Source organism: Camelina sativa, chromosome 9 (assembly GCF_030686135.1).
Source record: "Camelina sativa cultivar CO46 ecotype springtype chromosome 9, ASM3068613v1".
Taxonomy (NCBI): domain Eukaryota; kingdom Viridiplantae; phylum Streptophyta; class Magnoliopsida; order Brassicales; family Brassicaceae; genus Camelina; species Camelina sativa.
Window position 1 is genome coordinate 26125881 of NC_141888.1, and position 16893 is coordinate 26142773.

The 16893-nt window shown below is 35.8% G+C and overlaps 2 pseudogenes; one reads left to right on the plus strand and one right to left on the minus strand.

Moving 5' to 3' along the window:
• The first annotated feature begins 2934 nt into the window (after window positions 1–2934).
• On the plus strand, window positions 2935–3959 carry LOC147938774 (uncharacterized; annotated as a pseudogene).
• Window positions 3960–10073: 6114 nt separating this feature from the next.
• Window positions 10074–15224, minus strand: LOC147938775 (uncharacterized; annotated as a pseudogene).
• Window positions 15225–16893: the final 1669 nt, after the last annotated feature.

Here is a 16893-nt window from a genome sequence, read left to right on the forward strand (position 1 = left end):
GAAACATGTCGTAGCATTTAATTTGGCCAGTTGCGAAAGAATGTTGTTTATGGTTTGGGGGGGGGGGGGGAGCTACAATTCTCTTGCATTAATTGTGGGTCAAATGTTTTTCATGTTTATGCAGATGGACGGCAGAGTGTGTGTTCTTCTGGGTGAATGGACATGTTTAGATACTCGGGTGTGGAAGTTTTATGTCCGTCATGGGCAAATGGCAAGATTTTTGTCTATCGACAGAGAGACTACTTTTTAAGGCTTGAAGGCAAAGATAGGAGAGCTGTTGGCTGTCAAACTAGAGGAAAACAATATAGAGCTAAGCTTTTGGCACCCATGAGACACAATTATCTTCACACAAGGTAAGATGCTCCATGTTTCAGTAGGCAGTGATGTTGAGTTTGAACAGTTTAAAATGAAGAATGAAGAGTGTGGTGGTCTGTATTTATATGTTTCAATGAACAAGGAAAACGTGATGAAAACCAACGATGGACAAACAATGTTGTCTACCGGGGGTGAGAAGAACAGTGTGGACAATTTTGTCGAGGGTTGACAGCTCGTGTTGTCTTTGGAATGTGGAAAGAACACTGAATGCAACATGTTGTATTTTGGTGGGCAACCCTCGTTGTCTATCGCGTGTGGACAGAATGGTGAATCAAACTTCTTGTCCATCTTGCCAGACGACAACACTTTTTCTGCCGAAGCAAATATGAGTGTTGATAAAGAAGGTGCAACTATGGACAATGACGATGAAGTGCTGTTAGAGTATTTGAGAAATGTTGAAGAAGTCCACCGTGAGGTAATAGTGCAAAAGGAATTAGACGACAGGTGGGGAAATGATTCAAGCTTAGATGACAAGCACTACAAAAAAAAAGTGAATATTGTGACGGAAAAATTGGGACTGTTTGTTTGGTCATAAGATTATGACGATTTCCATACTAAAATGTGACGTATTTAAAACGGTCATAAATATATCATTATTTAGTTATAATATTATAACTGACTCAGAGGTAACTTATTTTGGTCACTAATTATGTCAAATTTGTTACAAAATATTTAGTCACAAATATAAAGACGGATTTGTAACTAAATTATACGATTTTTGTGACTATATTTACGTTACTTTTAGTTACAAATATTTTGTAACTACCTTGTCACAATTAGTCACTATTTTAGTTACCTTTGTGTTTAGTAATAAATTGTGACATAGTTATTACCACTTTTGTGACTCCAATTAATTAAATAAGAAAATAGTTTCAATATTGGAAAGTAAAAAAAAAAACTGAAAATACAATTTTTTCAAAAGAGTACAAATGACATTAAACAATCTGAAAATTATTACTCACATTTGTCGTCAGTAGTTAATTCAATATCAGAATTCCCATCTTCAGCGTCTAATCCAACTTCTTCTTCTAGTATTGGATCATCAAGATGTTCTGGTTGACCATCTGGATATAATAGTGTCTCGACGTGCAATGAATCAGATTGGACAACAGAATTATCGTTATCATGTTGAAGTGTAGTGAAATCCAGATTTTGGTTGACCAATACTTTTCCTCTCGGCTGTATCATAATTGCTGCTTCCCATTGTTGATCTTTTTTTGGCTGAGTCATTCGTGGATATGGAACATAACATACCTGATCTGCTTGTGAAGCCAAAACAAAAGGATCTTACTTTTGATAATGCCTTTTAGCATTAATATCAATAATCTCTAACTTGTTTTTTCGTATACCTTTCCCAATGGTTGAATCATACCAATCACATTTGAAAACCATGACTTTAAGATCAACTGGTCCTGGAGAATGCAGCTCATAAATCTCTTTCAATACTCTATAAAACTCAGCAGCTTTTTCACTTGAGCCGGAAGATGTTACACCTTTCACACAAACTCCATAATTGGCATTATTTTTGTCTTTCCCATGATCATATGTTTGAAATATATATCCACGACAAAAATACATTGGCCAACAAGTAACTTGAACCATTGGACCATGAACGAGACTCAACAACCACTTTGGATATGAATTATTGTTCGAGGTATCTTCCACCTGTTTAAAAGAAAAATCATGTATATTCAACAACAACGAATACATGCACATATTTTAAGCTTATAAAAAAAATCATGTATAATATAAGCTTATCAAAGATACATGCACATATTTTATTTTATTAAAAAAACACTTACGTGTTTTTGTAACCAGCTTGAATATGTTTTTTTCTCTAAGCTAGGTTAAATTGTTTTCAGTAATCCCATGATTAGTCGCAATTATGCTCTCACCAAATAACCTATATAAATATAAATTCATGAAAAAAAATTATGATTTATTACACTCAATCTACTAATATATAAATTAAAGTTCATATGTGTATATTAATTTTACATACCTTTCAAATGATCTTAATTGATCGCAGTTTCGCAAAGTATATGTATGTGCAATATGATAATCTTTATCTTGGAGCCATATCTGTATTTCTTTACCACTGCCCCTCCCTGTCTGAGAAAATATAGCTGGAATTCCATCAAACTCATGAGTATTGTCTTGATTACCTCCATCATAGTGTCGATTTCCTGTTTGATGTTTTGTTTTTATGTGTGGTTCAAAGTAATAAGTACCAAAAGTAGAAATTTCTTCGTTGATGTATTGTTCAACAATCGATCCTTCTACTTTTGCCTTATTTTTCACTTTTTTTCTTTAGATGGCCCATGTATCGTTCAAAACAATACATCCATCTAAACTGCACACGTCTGCCAAGACTAGCTTCGTGTGGCAAGTGAATCACCAAATGCTCCATAACATCGAAAAAGGATGGAGGAAATATCTTCTCCAAATTACAAAGAACCATACATATATTATTTTGCAGCATCGCAACACCATCTTTGTGTATAGTTCTTGCATATATATCTCGAAAAATAAGCTAACACCTACAAAAAAGATTGTTATATGAATAAAGTTCTAACCATAGAAAAATTAAAATCATCAATAGTGGAGAAGTGTATTACAGCTTTAGACGTAGACCACTTGACTCATAAACAAAGAGAGAAAAAAACACAAAGAACCAGTGAGAAGGCTCGTGCTTCTCGAATGTCTTATCGCAATGGTTTAGGCCCACATTCTCATCTAGCAGGTTCATGTTTGTATGTCAAAGTTCAAGCTGCTTTGGTAATGCTTGCATTTTTTTATCACTTTTAATATATATTCATGATCATTTTTGTATTATTCACTTAGTTTTATTGTTTTGTTTATAGGAAGCAAACAACGAAGATTACTCTTTTATTGCTGTGATGAAGAAAACACATCAAAAGCCTGACAGAACCTATGTTGATCAATGAGCACAATTGGTCGCAAAAACTTATGAAAATCATGTACAAGAACGCTTGGAACAACTTGAATCTTCTGGTGAAGAGAATGTGACAGCTGAAAATCTTGACAAAAATGAGAAAAATGAGATTTATATCAAGGTAACGTTTCAAAACCGTAAATTCTTAAAGTTTTTTTTGAGATTATATATTTGTGATTAGTATATTGAGGTTCAGCCATATACATTATTAGGGTGGATCAAATTTGTTAGTCACCATGGAACTGTGAATCACGTGTGGTGTTTTATTTTTTTGTTTGAGTTACATATGGTGGTGTATTAGTTTGGCGTGAGTTGTGTGTGTTGTATTGGTTTGGTGTATGGCAGCTTATATATTTGGTTTTTATTTCTAGGCTGATGGATCATCTAAACAAGGTCATATCTTTGGACTTGGAGCGCTTAGTGATGTTTTACCATATGTAGGTGCCTCTTCAAGTGTACAACAATCTGATGAAGAAGTAGAGACGATAACACATCGGATGAAAGAGATGGAGACTGATCTGAAAAAAGTCTTGAAGAAAATCAGCAAATCCAGAAAAGACTTGAAGCTATGGAGAAACTTGTTGAATCTTTTGCAAGTCAAAATGTCTAAATCCAACTCCACTACCAAGACCATCCACATTTATCTAACTACTATGGTTTGTACTTATATTTAGTATGGTTCAGTTTATATTTCCTTTCAGTTGTGTTTATGGATTAACTTTGTGTTTGGTTTGTATTTCCTTTCAGTTGTGTTTATGTATCAACTTTGTATTTGGGTGTTAGTTTGTTATTTATATATTATAGTTTCCTTATTATTTTTAGTTTTCATGATTTAATCTATAATTATATGTTTGTTTAAATATGATGAATGGATTTAATTTAAAAAAGAAGAAAGAAAAAAGGAATCCTAGGAACGTGAAAAATGTCACAAATAAATAACAAATTGTGGTGATAAAATTAAAAATAAATAATAAATAAATTAATAAATTGTGACTGTTGTGTGTCTCTAATCGAGTCACTAATTGTGTCCAGTTTGTGATCGTATTTTGGTGGAAAAAAGTAACTAACTAGTGACTTAAAATAGTAATAATTTGTAACAAATATATGACACTTTTTGGGTCATGTTCTGTGTCCTATTTGTGACAATAATAATTTGTGTCTTTTTGTGACTATTTAATTATCGTCACAACTTGTGACAAATTGTTACTCTAAAACGTCACAATTATTTATGACTTTTTTGTGACTTACACTCAGTTGTGACCATTTTATTGTGACATAGAGAAATTGGTGTCATTTTTGTCACAATAAAACGTTTGTGACTGAATATTGAGAAATTGTGACTATTAAATTGGTAACAATATTGCCTTTTTGTTGTAGTGAAGAATGCGAAGAGGAAAGGATTGGAAGAGAAGATCAAACCAAGGAAAAAGAGGAAGGTGAATTCGAAGACATCAGTTGATGATATTGCAAAAGGGTCTAATACTCGTGGAAACATTGTGAAGGGGGACAATTAATAGGATGTAGTGGACATGTTAGTTGAGTTGTATGAAGAGGCAAATGGTCCATCGGGCTCAATATTGAGAAACTTGACAGAAACTTCACCCTTGATATATAGAAGAGTATGAGGGTCCAGCCGAGATGTTAGATTACGCTGACCTAGGAGGTGAAGCATTTGGGGGCTCTGAGGATGAGCCTGATTATAATTTTGATGAGTGGAAAGAATAGATTAACAAAGAATACCTACCTGAATGGGATCTTTACAAAGGAAGGGTGGAGAGGGCAATGGAACTCATAGGGTTTGGACCTGGGATAGAGCTAGATGAGCAATTGCGGGATCAAGACGTCGGTATGTTTGTCAAACAAAAATGACAACAATTGTCCACCAGGAGATGGACATCTACCTTGGCTGTTGGATGTGGTCCACCGAAGGCACAACATTAAATGGTATGTTGTTAGTAATGGACCAAACAAAAAGACAAAAAAAATGACATAATACTGATGGGCATATACCGTGACTGTTGATTCTGGTCCACAAAAGGATCAACCTTCCCAGATGGACCTGCGTCATCATGAGACCTGCAATAGGAAGATTTTTTGCTTCTTGATTCAGATGGGCCAACCGGATATGATCCACTCAAACGGACGAACAACACAGACAATAATGGTGGACATATATACCTTGGCAGTTGGATCTGGTCCACCGGAAGCACAACATTTCCAGAGCATCCTGTTAACTTTTAGTAATAGACCAAACAAATATGATCCCTCCAACGAAAGGAATGACATAATGATGATGGACATATACCTTGACTGTTGGATTTGGTTGTCAATGACAAGAGACAGACCATTCCCAGTGCTTGCTTCTTCATCAGACCCGAGCGGAACAATAAACAAGTTCTTCAGACTCGAGTGATATGAACTACCCAACCGAAGAACATGTTAATTGTGGACAATCGTCTATTATGATGTATTTGGTCCACCATTCTCCAGAGATACATAGTTTGGAAATTATTTTGGTTAACATACAAAATAAACAGTAGAAAAAAACTAAGAATGTTAGATGTGGTGGACAAGAACCTGATATTTTGGATCTGGTCCATCAGATGAGACAACTTGTACGATGGACAGCGTGTGTTATTAGAAGTGGACCAAAATTGGAAATGGTAGTCCGATATGGTGGACCATATTAATTATGGGATTTTAATGTTGGACGGGTACCTATGATGTTGGATCAGGTTCTCAGCCTCAGATGACATGTAGGGTGGACAACATTTATGTTACAAAACAACCGAAATCGACCTAACATATATGGTCTACCTAATATGTCGAAGGAAAATAACATTAGTGGACAAAACCTGGGATGTTGGCTCTTGTCTACCAGATCGGTTGTCCTGCAGAATGTAACAAAGTGTTTTGTGTAAAAAGTCACAAAACGCCAAACAAAGGAGACAAGATTTTGTTGGTAGACAACTGATTTACCTATGAACGGCGGCGGCGGCCAGATTTCCAGCTCTAAGAACGGGCGCATCTAACTCAACACTGAAACGAATTAAAGCAAGGGTAGAAGGTAAGTACGCGACAACATAAAGCCAAAAAAAAAGCAAATTAGTTCACTATCATACCAAGCGTCAGGTTTTTGAACACTGGAACTAGTTTTCGGGGCTTCCCCTATAGCGGCAGATGGAGGTGGAGCCGGAGGATTAGCTCGTAGAAGTGTTTTGATGAAGAAATTCATCACTCACAAACGCTCAGTCAAACGGTTTGTTCAATTGTTTTCAGAAGATGAAAAGTCGATGCTCGGGGAAGTCGGAATTATGAGAAGAGAGAGAGTCAAAATTATTAAAAGTCACCATTGGTTTGTCTCGCCGAAGTATTGCATTTACCGATGAAGCAATTAACTGCTCTTCCTACTTTATGTCACCTCCCTCAAAACACAAAATAAAAATAAAATATCTCATATTAAAATGCATAAATTTCGCGTACGATGGAAAAAAGGCATAAGGGTCTTCTTACAACTCATGTGTGGCAGGCGAGAAAAGAAGTTCTCGTAAGTGGCATAGCTGAGAAAGTTTGTCACTGTTCATGGCAGATTCGGCTAATTTCTCAAAATTTTTATCCTTTTTGATTAAAATATATTTTTCTTGGTGTATTTTAATTTTAATTTGTCTTTCTTCATCAAATTACGAAAGCTTTGTTTTTGGATTTGAAAAAAAGCAGCTCTCGTGTTGATAAGAGGTGGCTAATGTTATCGGACTAATCATAGATATTTTTGGTAAACCTCATCTATATATACATTTTTGTAGACATTTATGAAATAAATCCTAAAGTTAGAACTTATTTACAGGCATGCCATTGACATTAAATAATTAATGTAATAAACAAATTAATTCTACTTATATTTGATTTTTTTTTTAATAGAAACTAAGTATTTTAAAAGGTAACAAACATAATTGTAAATGTATACAGATTTTATTTCCTTCTTTTATAAGGAGGTGAGTGAAGAGGTATTGTTCTTTAAAAATTTGAAAAACTGATTTGATAAAAAATGACTTTTAGCCTCACATACTATATTTTACTTTCACGGGTTTCGTATGATAAGTTTTTGCGGATTAAAAATCTTTGAACATCTTGCATGATCCGCCTATCATGGCGGGTTTGGACTATAGAGCCAATACTAAAACTATTAATTTATTTCATATACTATAGATTTGTAGTCATAGTTTAGAAAATTAACTTATAAATTATTTAGTATATGAATTACAAAACATTACACATACTACAACACATTCTTAATATTCCAAAAAAAAAATGTATAAACATAAAAATATACACTAACATACCATATAGGCATATACCTCTGTTTAATTATAAAAAACAAAACTAAGTGTTTTAAAATTTGATATTCTATCTAATAACAAATTTAATGTAATTAGGTTATAAATTATATAAAACGTAAGAAAAAGAAAAAAGAATATTCTAAACAAAATTATAAATTAATTAGATAAAATTTAATTAATTAAGAATTTGAAAGCTAAATAAATTAAAAATTATTATTTAAAATACATTAATTTATAATTTAGTCCCGCGGGTGAAAACCTAGTATGTATGTATTATAGAGAAGAATTCTTCTTATTTTTGAAGACTAGTGTATTTCGTAAGGTTTTAAGGTAATTTCTTATGTTTTTAGTTTAAAGGTTTGTTCCATTTAGTTTTAAGTTTAAGTTTTTCACTTTGTTTTAGTGTTTTTTGTTTCCTTCGGTTAAGCCTAAATTAGGAAAAAATTATGTTTTCCACCAGCTATAATTTTGGGGAAATTTTTTTTTCAACCATTGGGCCACAACAGGCCGGCCCATTAGCCTAATCCCTACATTCGTAGGGAGCGGGACTCGATCCCGGGTGTGATGGTGCATTGTGCATTAAGGACTTACCTTTGGCCACTATACTGAGGTCACTTCACAATTTTGGGGACTTTTATATCGTCCACCAACTTAAATTTCTTTTCTTTGAGCTTTGTATTTCATCTTTTGATACCAAAACTAGTACATCAATTAAGTTTCAGGTGTCAAAAGAAAAAATATGTATTTATATTAATATTTTGAAGTACATTTTGGTTTATGCCCTTTAAATTTTACTTATTTAATTTTTTTTTTTTATGACATTAACCCCTAAAACAATTCCACAAATAACATTGCAGAGAAACTCAAATACTAAACTTTCTTAAATTGACCAACATTTGTTATATTTATTGCCATAAAATCTTAACAACATCTATACATTCCGATTTTTCCAAAAACAACTCTACCCATTAAAGTTTTAACCCATTAAATCTCCAAAACTATTTTTATGGATGCTAGAATCTCTCAAATTTAAATGATATACAACAGATTTTCCATAACAAAAGTTTACAATCTCCAAAATTATATTAACATTAATATATTTCCTAAACCGAAAATCCAATTATAAAACGTCACATTACATATATTCAAAACCCCATATAATTTGGTTTATTTTTTATTTTTTGAGGAATTACCAAAAAAAAATTATATTAATTATCATAAACTATATATATTGACATGGAAAAATTATAAACTATAAAAATATGCTAATTTGGTAAAAAAATTAACATAATTAAACTTGATAAAAAAACTTATTTTGATTCTTTTTTTTACGCAAAATCTTATTTTGATTTTGGTGAGACGGGTTGGCATTAATCCCATATAGGGAGTTAAGTGGAATTGTTTTTTTTTTAAACACTTTTAGACCATCTTCAATGGTTTTTTCTATTTTTTTTCTCTGTAATAGAGGAATTCTATAATAGAGGTGAGTTTTACTCCAATGGTTCTCTATTCTCACTTCTAAAATAGAGATTCCTCTATTTATAGAGGAACCTTTGTAAAAAAATAGGGTTCCTCTATAAATAGAGGAAAAAATAGCAATATCTATTTTAGAGGTGAATAGATGACCATTGGAGTAAAACTCACCTCTATTATAGAGTTCCTCTATTATAGAGGCAAAAATAGAGGACCATTGGAGATGCCCTTAGATATGTACCAGTATATAAATGTATTACTAGACTATACATATACCACACGAGTTAAAACCTTGAAAACACTACAAAAATCCTATACTTTGAATACTTATATCAAAGACGTGTAAAATTTTATATTTTTAACATTAATAAAATAACAAATAAATACAATATAAATTTTAAATTTTTAAAAATAAAATTATTGTCCTGCGGTGTATCGCTGATTAAATCCTAGTTTTAATTTAATTCAAGTTTTTTTTTTTTTGTCAAAATTTAATTCAAGTTAGTCGTTAGCAAAGTATTGTGTCGTCCAAGACAGTGTTGGCAAAAATGAAAGGCCCAATAAAGCTTTGGATATGTGCTTCATACTTTTCCTTTATGAGCCTGACTATGTAACTTTTGTATTCTGAGTTCGATACCGATACGATTTATGTCACACCAGTTTTTCATCTTATATAACTGGTTTCGACATGCTTTAGGTTCGTACGGAGAACTGTCTATGTGTGTATAGATATTGTCGAACGCCGTGCGGCTTTCCATACAACAAAACATGTGACATGATGTTATGTTTTCCCCCTTGAAATGCTATATATACTTTTTTTTTGAATAAATGTTAAATTATATTCAAAAGAGGAAAAAGAAAAAACGTTTTACATGGCTTTTGTGATACTTTTCAAAATAAAATACAAGTAGAAGCTAGTGTAAACAATAGTCTCAAAGGAGTCTTGCAGCAAACCATGGCTGAAGAAGGTATCCTCCTCCAATGGTGAGGAGGCGATTTCGAACGTTCTGATCGATCAGTTTGATGAGCTTTACATCCGGAGCTGGAGTGTCTCCATGTCGTCGTGTGTTTCGCTCCCTCCACAAGGAATGGATCGTGTTCTGTAAAGTATATCCCAACAGGAACTTTGTTGCCTTATCTAACGAGTTTCCCAGTAGTAATGAGATAACATCTGAATAGGTTGATACGTAGACCTTCAGCTAGCTCTTTCCACACCTTTTGAGAATAAGGGCATGAGAAGAATATATGCTCTCTTGTTTCCAGTGGATGTCGACAGAAGACACAGCTCACATCAGTATTTGCATTCCAAGCCGGCATTCTCTCCCCTTTTGAGACTCTATTTTTCACCACTAACCAGGTGATGAAGGCAAATTTTAGTGTCACAAAAGGAAACCAGATGGCTTTGTGACTCTCCATCACTGGTTTTACTTCACGGATTTGAGACCAGGTAGCCTTAGTCAGGAATTTGCTGCAAAAATTGTCATTTTCCCCTTTCCAGAGAACCACATCTTGTTCTCCCTGAAAACGCAAATTTTGACACTTCCGTATCTCCTCTTCCACAAGATTGAGCAGAGGTTGTCTGTGAGACCTTCTCCTGGTGCTGTCCATAGCATCAGCCACCGTACCATTTAGCGGGATTCCAAGATCGATAGGACCCCTGTCAGCAAGTTTATCATATAAGCAGCCGAGAGGGCTTCAAACCAGAAGGAGGTGGAACTTCCCTTCCGCACCTCAACCCGATGGAACTGCTTTGCTATGTTTCTGTATTTAAGAAGCTTCCTCCAAATCCAAGAACCTGAGTAAGCATGTCCTTTTTCCGACCACAGTGAACCCGTGCAAATGAGATGTCGCTTAACCCAATTCACCCATAAGGAGTCTTTTGCAGAGAGTAACCTCCATATCAGCTTGAGCATACTGACTTTGTTTGCCTCCTCTATGGAGCGAAGGCCTAGACCACCTTCACTTTTTGGCAAGCAAACATCTGACCAGGCGACCTTAACCTTTTTTGAGTTCAAAGACGGACTGGACCACAAAAACGCAGAACATAACCTGTCGACTTCTACAATAAACCCTTTAGGTAGTCGAAAAGCAGAGAGCCAAAAATTTATTGTGCTGAAGAGGACAGAACGAATGAGTTGCAGTCTCCCTGCGAAGGAGAGAGACCGTGCAGTCCATGAGCTAGTTTGTGAACGAATTTTCTCCGTGAGAGGGAGGAAATCCTCTGCAGTCATTCTCTTTGTTAGAAGGGGAAGACCAAGGTATCAGACTGGTAAGAGGCCAAAAGCGAATGGGAACTGCTGGAGAATCTCTGCTCGATTATCTAGAGCAATACCAGATGTATAGATAGTAGACTTCTCAATGCTGATTTTCAACCCAGAGTGTACGACAAAATCATCAAAAACGTTTAAAACACCCTCAACAGAGCTCTTTTGGCCATCGAGAAAGACCATCAAGTCATCAGCGAAACATAGATGAGTGAGTTTCAATGACTTACAATTTGGGTGATAAACGAATTTAGCATCCTTTGCAGCCTTATCCAACTTGCTTGAGAGGATATTCATGCAGATGACAAAAAGGTATGGACTAAGAGAACAGCCCTGGCGAAGCCCTCTTCTGCTACCAAAATAACCTGCAAGCTCACCATTAACCTGGACTGAAAAAGAGGCCGTCGTTACACAGATCTTGATCCAGTGGACAAACTTTTCTGGGAAATCCATAGCTTGCAGTGTGTTGAGAAGGAAACCCCACTAAACTGAGTCAAAGGCTTTGGAAATGTCTATTTTCATAGCACACTTTGGAGAAATGTCATACTTGTGGTAATCTTTGACAATTTCAGTTGCCAAGAGAAGATTTTCCAAGAGTAGTCTATCTTTGACAAATGCTGATTGATTGGGAGAGATGAACTTTGGTAGTAAGGGCTTGAGTCGGTTCGCTAGGATCTTTGAAATAATCTTGTACAGTACATTACAACACAAAATTGGTCGGTAATCTCTCATGACTTGTGCTTTCTTCTTCTTGGGGATGAGAGCTAGAATGGTAGAATTTACACCTTTCGGTAGAAATCCAGTCTGGAAAAAGGATTGGATAGCAGTTACACAATCCTCCCCTATTACTGACCATGATTCTTTGAAAAACTCCATGTTAAAACTATCAGGGCCATGAGATTTATTTACTGGCATAGCAAATAACACTTTCTGAATCTCCTCTTTTGTCACCTCTTTCGTCAGAGAGGACTTGTCCTGCTCACCACATTTAAACTGCAGGATATCTGCAAGCTCCTCATAAGACCATTCTTTATAATCAGTAGGAGAAAAGGAGAGGAATTCCTTGAAATATCTTCTGCTTCGACCTTAATTTGATCCTGCGTACTACAACACTCCCATCATCCTGCTGAATCTCTTTAATGCTGTTTCTTATTTCTCGAAGTTTGGCAGAAGCGTAGAAAGCCTTATTATTCTGATCCCCAACCTTTAACCAGTGAAGTTTTGCCTTTTGCTGGAGATAGCGTTCTTCTATGTCGGATAGAGGTCGCCATTTAGCAAAGGCTTCCGCTTCCTCACGCACCGCTTGTGAAGAAGGATTTGCCATTGTTGCCTGTTGCAAGTCACATAGACGAGTGTAAGCTGCTTTGGTTCGTTTAATGATGGTACCAACCACTTGTTTCCCCAAGTTTCGAATCAAAGGTTTAAGTCCTTTTAGAGACTTTGAGAATCGGTGCATAGCAGAGGTTGAATGGAAGAGTGGTGGAGACTCTCTCCATTTATCCGCTAGTGCCTGGTGAAAATCCGGATGCGTCGCCACTGCATTGACAAATTTAAACGGACGTTGAACCCGTGGAGTCTCCTCCGAGATGTGTATCCGACATCTGAGGTGATCGGAACAACCACCAGGTTCTAATACAAAGTAAGAATTCCTATACTGCTGAAGCCACTGCTGATTAACTAGTACTCGATCCAATTTTTTACAGATGACACCATCTTCCCTCTTGATACACCATGTATACCTCTGACCCTGATAACTCATATCAGTGAGTTCACAGTGTCGAACACAATCCTGAAAGTCTCTCATACCAGGAGGACCCATTGGAGATGAAGTGTAAAGCGAGTGATCCTCATTCTCCAAAATTTCATTGAAATCCCCTTCAATAAGCCATGCCTTATTGCGAAACAGAGGAGAGTCATTATGGTGTTGAAGATCCGACCAAAGAGTCTTCCTTTCAGCCACCAAGTTAGAAGCGTAAATAAAGGTTACAAAAAAATCTTGTTTGTCATCGATACTGATGGAAACCATGATGAGTTGAGAAGTTATGTAGATTGGCGTAACCCTCACGTTATCCTGTCAAACCAGCCACAATCTACCCAAGCGATGCTCTTCATAGTTAGTTTTAAGAGACCATTTGGCAAAAACAGAGTTGAAACTCGGTCAACTCGCCGCTCTTTTACCTTTGTTTCCAACAAACAACCAAAATCAAAACGATCGTGGTTCAGCCATTCCCGCACTACTCGATTCTTTTTGTTTTTATTAAAGCCACAAATATTCCAAAAAACCCTGACATCAGAGATTTTTGGAAGTTTGACGTGTTTTTGCCGTGTTTGGAGGTAGAATCCGAGAATTCTGTGTTCCATTCATAGTTAAAACTTTGTGCCCATCCTTGGAAGCTCGTGGAAGAGATTGTTGTATCGGTTGTTCAACCCTTCCAACGTCCGATTGATGTCCTTCAGACACGATACGAGTGGTGTGATCCTTTAGAACCCGAGTTTCAGCAGCCACAGGTAGCACAACATCTCTATGTTCTGCAATGTCCTCACCTAACTTTTCTTTATCACTCAGACAGGAGAAAGAGTTGGCAGTAATCGAAGCCTCGCGAGACATTGAAGGATTGTCTATCAATTTACGAGGACTACAGGTCCCCTTGGTAGGGGTGCTCCAGCCTAAATCAGAATTTTCACCTGGACCAACCAAACTGGGTTCAGCCACGAGAGGGGTTGTGTGCCCTTCAACAGGAAACACACTGTTTACTGGGACTGCAATCACAATAGAGATAGACTCTACCTTATCTACTGAAGTCTCCGTAACCTCAAATCCCTCAGAATCCTTCTTTTCAGAAATTACCTCTGCACCTACAACCCCCGCTGGTATCTGTTTTGATAAACAGTCAGACTGGACATGACCCCATTTAGCACAATCTAAACACTGAGGAGGCAACCAGGGATAGACAAACTCCACCGTTGTATCACCACCTTTATCCGACTTGAAAGACAACTGTTTTGGCAGGTTCTTTGTTAGATCGACCTCCACAAATATTTTAGCTTCATCAAAAGTACGACAAGCTTATGTTTCTAGATGTAGTCCTTTTGGAATACCAAGTGGACTGGTTATTGCACTTAACACCTTCCAGGAGAAATACTTGGGAGGTATATTCTTAACAATGATCCAAATTGGCATGGACTTGGTTTCCTTTTGTTCAGCATCTACAATAGGACACCATTTTGTGAGTATCACTGGGACTCCACAAAGATTCCACATACCACAACGCTGGACACGCAGTCTAGTACGTTCATCCTTAATTCGAAATCTTACTGTTGTTTTGTCCACCACATGAACATCAATTTTTATGGATTGATCCCCCAGTGTCCAAATCTTATTCACCAGAGCATGAATCCCACCCACAAAAGGGGCCTTTGCTAAAAACTTTCCAACCAGGAAATCCTCCCATAACGGATGAGCCTCCTCAAACACACTATCCGGGATCCGGAAACTTGTCACTCCATCCACTTCCTCCGTCTGCAGATCCAGCTTCTCCATCTCGTCTGAATCTTTAAGTAACGAAACCCATTTGTTTTTGGAGCCACAACGTGCCCACCCGACTTCTCAGACTCACCCTGGGCTGGAAGAGAAGCCGTAGGGACATCCTTCATCACCATAGACAAAACTACACCCTGACTGTCCTCCACAGTAGCAGTAGTCTCGCGATCGTTCACCTCCGTCGAAGCCACTTTGTTATTATCTATCTCACCCTCCTCAACCTCCACTCCAACACCCACCGACCCATCGACCACCGACAGATTAGCCTCCGGCGGCATACAAGCGTACTAGAGAAGCAAAAACCCTAAATCGCCTTTTTCCACCCTAGATTCTAATTAGAATTGGTATTATTATTGTCTTTAATTCTCTTTTCTTGTTTTTTATATATATACTACATTATATATGTTATAACATTTATAAGAAATGTTGAATTTAATCAATATTTACATTAGAAAAAAATTACAGCTCTCTAACAATATTTTGATGCATGTATAAAATACAGTTTAGCTACTCGTGTGGATGTATATATATAAGACTCATATGATTAGTGAAACCGAGTGGTGGTCCAATTTGGAGTTGGAGGTGGTCAGTGGTGTAGGTCTTGGGTCCTCCATAAAGAAGTTAGGTCGCCGTTATTAAAACAACTGCACATTGTCATATTTGTTTTTTTGTTCTTTTAAATCTGATTTAGTTCACATTAAAAAAAAAAGACATTAATTGGGTGTCATTTTTGTCAAATTTCGTAAGATAGGTGAGTCAGTTCAAAATACAAATATCTTAAAAAAAAATATGAACCATGTAATTAATTACTTAACACTTTGAACTTAATAGTCGACCAGACTTAAGCGAAATAGTCAATAAGAGAAAAACAACTTAAGTAACAAAAACATTTTAGTCAGATCCATGCAGTGTGTTTCGAAAAGTAGTAGAAACATTTTTGGTGTCTTACGATGCTCTTTATTTCTCAGATAACTCTCATTAAAGTACTGAAAGACTTTGTTGCGACTTGCCAGTATCGTAGACTTATACGTTTGTCATTTTCTTTTTGCACAAAGCCATCCAAAATCCGTTGAGTCATTTTCTTTTTTCACAAAGCCATCCAAAATCCGTTGTGATGTATCATAAACCAGATGTTCGATACTTTATTCTTGCTTTCTATTATACTGAAGGAATGTTGTACATTTATATGCAATAAAAAAGCAAAACATATAGTATTTTAAAGCAAAATTAATGCATTTTTTCTCCTCTAAATATTGACGAAAATACTTAGTGCGAATGAAAATCGAAAATATTGTGGTGAGGAAACTTGTGTAAATACTTGAAAAGATTATCAATATGTGTTCGAGAGGAACAAGACTGCCAACTGTAATAGGTATTTAGTAAATTGATAAAAACCTAATTTAAATTGTTCTAATAACATAATAACATGATGAACAAAAACATTAAAAAATAAACTGATTTGGAGCATGACCGTGGACAAGTCACAGCAGTGGTAAAACTAGGTAGGAACTGTGTTAGGATAAAAAAACACAAAAAGATCAACAACTAAAGAGGTGTCTGTTGGATTGGAGCAAATCCGTTTATCGGAGTTTGTATCTCCACAAACCACTACTCGAGATCGATGAAGATGATGAAGTGTTGCAGTTCAACATAGACTTAAGTGATATCGTTTCATCTTCTCAGTTTTCAAATGCCCAATCGACTTTTTCATTTAATAATACAATAACCAAATGTTGTAAAATATATATATATATATAACCAAATTTGTAATTTGATTTGTAATTTGTAACGTATGAAACATTTTTTTTCAGTTTGTTTATATATTGTTTCGGATAAATCTATACTCATGTCACAAATGTTAATCATATAAATCATAGCTTTATTAATGGTTATATGTATGTGATCAAAATTTCTTTCGACAATAAACTAGCTGATAAAACGAGAAAT